The following is a 4,567-nucleotide window of genomic DNA, read 5'->3' on the forward strand; positions in this document are numbered from 1 at the left end:
GCTGGACTCGATAAAGGGCAGTGAGAATGCAACTTTATTTTTCTCACCCTGAGAATTCATTTACCTGGTCCTTTCATTCACAGAAAGTCTCTGTCATTTCAAAGCACACTCCGGTGTGTTTATCAGAACTCCAAATAAATTTCATTTCAAATCCGTTGGCTCAGACCCCTCCTAAGCTCAGGTCTGTTTCTAGTGTGGATGCCACTTGTAGGGGAGAAAAGCAAGGTCATCTTTTGTCTTCCACCTTACTCCCTCCCCTCACCTCACTGCCTCCTCCGGATGGACCAGATAAAGAGAAAATAGGGAAAGGTGACCAGGCGCAACCAAATAAATAAGTAAATATTTTTAAAAAAAGAAACTGAGCCTAAAAGAGCCTCATTTTACCATATTGTTATATGTATACACCACATATATAATTTACAAAAATAACCTAAATTTCTGGTAAGTAAATCATGGAACAACCATATGATAATCTGCATATGTCATTGTAGGAAAAATTCTAAGTTAAAAAGAACAAAACAAAACAGAGTGCAGAACACTGTAGGCTCCCATTTGTATGTGAGTGGTTTTAAAGGGACATGTTGGCATATACACAGTAGTATCTGCACAGAAATTCTGGGGAGTGGGGTGGTGAGCAGACCTACTATTCATTGTATAATATTTTATGCTTTTTAAGTTTTTACAATAATGTATTAGTTTTATAATTTTAAAACCTACTCTTAAGAAAAATAATAAAGGCAAACGTAGTACATAGCGTTCCTTTTAGAAAGCTCTGGTATTTTTTACAAAAGCAACCCTCTTTCATTCAAACAATATAGAAACACACAAAGAAAACAAAAGAAGAGATCTACAGAAAATATCTAGAAGGAAAAAAAAGGAAAATATATACCCCACAAAATTTTTTAAAAATCCGTCTCCCACCCTCTCTCTGCCCTGCAAGGTTAGCACTTTTAACAGTTAAGTGTACATCTTCTTCTAGGCGTTTCTTTATGACTCTACAACATATGTAATTTTCTTTACACCAAAAATGGAATTGCACTCTACAGAATGTTCTTAAGCCTGATTTTTGTTTTCACTTTAAAGTATACTTTGGACCACCTTCCAAGACAGTGCACAGAGACCTACCCCACTCTTCCCAGCCTTTGAAACAATATACCTCTGTGTGTCCCCAACACACACATAGCTACTTGACCGTGACTTAAGACTGCTGCTCTTTTAGCAGCTGTAGTGATGGCTCTTCCACAGGTCTGTGCGCTGTAACACCATCCCCACCCATCAGATCCCTTAGGTAGGGTTGCTGGGACTACAGTGTTGAGAGACACAGCCAAAATTCCATACAATTACTCTCCTTGCCAGTCCCTCACCACGCTCCCCCTCTTTGACAGCAGCTGTATGTGAGCCACCTTCCTTTTTTTTAAATAAATTTATTTATTATTTTTGACTGTGTTGGGTCTTTGTTGCTGCACGCGGGCTTTCTCTAGTTGCAGCGAGAAGCGGCTACTCTTCATTGCGGTGCATGGGCTTCTCATCGCAGTGGCTTGTCTTTGTTGTGGAGCATGGGCTCTAGGCACGCGGGCTTCAGTAGTTGTGGCATGCAGGCTCAGTAGTTGTGGCTCACGGGCTTAGTTGCTCCATGGCATGTGGGATCTTCCTGCACCAGGGCTCGAACCCGTGTCTCCTGCATTGGCAGGTGGATTCTTAACCACTGCACCACCAGGGAAGTCCCTGAGTTGCCTTCTTGACAGAATTATAAACCACCCTGAGAGACTCAAGACCTACAGACTGGGAACCCCAGACCTCATTAAAGCTTCTCCATTGGGGCCTGACAATCCCTACAGCTATGTGGCAGAGGAAAATGGGAGAATGAAAAGGACTATTGTATTTACATTACACAACCATAGCTTAAACTTGGAATAGAAGGCAAAGTCAGCCTCATCATTATTAGATAAAACATAGATCATCTATGACATGTCTTTCTTGCACCCAGCAGCTTTGAGCTGGGCCTCAGACCCCTTGTAGAATCCCTGTCTATTCTCTTCTGCCCTTAGATAACCCTATTAAAATTCTCCAATCTTACGGAAAAGCAAAATCAGTAACTGGGTCCATGGAGATTCTGGACACCGTGTGAGAAAAGAGTGAAAGCCACTTGGTCTGGAGAAGAAAATGGCCTGGGAGTGATGAGGGTTGTCAACAAAAATCTTGAAGGGCTGGCCCAATGATGCAGGAGCCAGATAAGTGAAGAACAGGAGCAAAAGTTTGGAGCAAAAGGCAGGCAGGTTTTCAAGTTAGACCAGAGAGTTTTTGCTAACCATCAAAACTGTCCAGAGTTTTCAGGGGAAGCGGTAGCCAGGACTAGAGTCCGTGACTCTCTAGAAGCCAAGGGGAAGCTTCTAGGGGGCAATGTGCATGGTGCATCAACAGTATTGCTGAACAAGTCCAACTGGCTGTCATCAATGAGCCACACAGTCTACATTTATTTTATTATTTTTGTGAAATCTGCCTATGTCAAGATTTCTATGCTTTTCCATCTCAGAAACCTGATTTTTTTTAATGTTTGAATCAATTTCTTTTTTAAATTTTTATTTTATATTGGAGTATAGTTGATTTACAATGTTGTGTTAGTTTCAGGTGTACAGCAAATGATTCAATTATACATATATCTATTCTTTTTCAGATTCTTTTCCCATATAGGTTATTTCAGAATATTGAGTAGAGTTCCCTGTGCTATACAGTAGGTCCTTGTTGATTATCTATTTTGTATATAGTAGTGTGTATATGTTAATCCCAACCTCCTAATTTATCCCTCCCCTCACCTTTCCTCTTTGGTAACCATAAGTTTGTTTTCTATGTCTGTGAGTCTATTTCTGTTTTGTAAATAAGTTAATTTGTATCATTTTTTTGGATTCCACATATAAATGATTTCATATACTTGTCTTTCTCTGTCTGACTTACTTCACTTAGTGTGATAATCTCTAGGTCCACTGATGTTGCTGCAATCAGAAACCTGATTTGATTAGAACAGAAAGAATAGATTAGTGTCTCACAGAAGATTCGTATCAACCAAACACAAAGAGATGGATGTGTAAACTGGAGTAACAGTGCATTCATTTACAAGGAGAGAAAGCCATCAGGTCGACCAGAAACTCAAGTTATCTTCATCAAACATCTTTTTCTCCTTGGCAGATGGACTCAGTGGGGATAGCTGTGTCCATGGAGGTGTAATTCTCAAGGTCTATCGCCCGAGACTCTGGCTTGGATGATACCAGGATGAGCTCTGCCCAGTCACTGTGTGATTTCCTTTAATCCTCACAAACATAGATTGTGAAACCACCTTCATAGTGTTTCACTCCATCCTCTAATACATAGTTACCTCAATCCTGTCATTGACAAGTCCCGCTGTTTGGGGAGACTCTTTTTAAAGTGACTTTATGGATTTCCACTCTGGCTTATCATATTTGAATTTCATGTCTCAATTCACATAGGACAGATCCTGTTCTGGTAAGAGAACATCACTTGCATCAGGAAAGTAGAGGCTTACTGTGTCCTGTAGTGAGAGGCAGTGTGGAGTCCTAGTTAAGAACACAGACTCACCAGATTGAATCCCAGTTCACTTACTATATACGTGACCTTGGGCAAGTTACATAATCTCCCTCTCCTTCAGTTTCCTCTTCTGCAAAGTGGAGATAACGATAGTATCTGCTCATAGGGTTTGTGGTGAGGATGAAATAGGTTAATAAACAAAGTCTGCAGCACCAGGCTCTGATACAAACCTTGCCTCCTAGTCCTCACCATAAGACAAGTCATATTCTTGTCTCCACTTCACCAAGGAGAAAGCAGAAGCTCAGCAAGTTCAGATTGAGAGCTGGAATTGAAACCCAGGTCTCTCTGACCATGAAGCCAAGATCTACTCTGTCACCCACATCCCACTGGATCCCTCCCACAGACATGGTGGAACCACTTCTCTTCTCTTCCCTGGGTTGGGGCGGGGTGGGGGAAAGTTATTTTCATCACCGCAGCTCATCCTTGAGCAAGAAAAGTGATAGCGTCTGCTGCCTATGGTCAGGCCAGAGCTACCGGGTGAGAATCACGATTGCGTAACACGCGCAGCTGCTTCGGCGGATGAGTCCACAGCTAAACACGGCAGAAGTTTCATTTCCAGACTCAAGAAAGAATACCTATCCCAAAACATCCTCTACAACTTTACCAGAGGTGGAGGGGGTATGACCAACGGGCAGGATTGGGCACTCCTACAGGCGGACTTCATTCTTTCTCTGCTGTAATAACTGTTAAAAGTACAACTCTGCCAGGTCCCCATCCAGCCATTGGCTCCAATCACAAGGGCCCCCAGACCCTCTGTGTTAACTGAACATCCAACCATGGCCCATAAAACAGTCACCTATGAAAGAGAAAACAATAAGAGAAAGAGAGAGCTAGTGACCCTGAGATTGAAGAAGGTTCTGGAAGAAACTTTCATCCATTCTAAGCACTTACTACGGGGGAAGCCTGGTTAGCTGGACAGGTCTGGGTTTTAAGCTGTCCACACTAGTTTTATGACTTAAATTTAGCC

This window comes from Eubalaena glacialis, chromosome 9 (assembly GCF_028564815.1).
Source record: "Eubalaena glacialis isolate mEubGla1 chromosome 9, mEubGla1.1.hap2.+ XY, whole genome shotgun sequence".
NCBI classification, from domain to species: Eukaryota; Metazoa; Chordata; class Mammalia; order Artiodactyla; family Balaenidae; genus Eubalaena; species Eubalaena glacialis.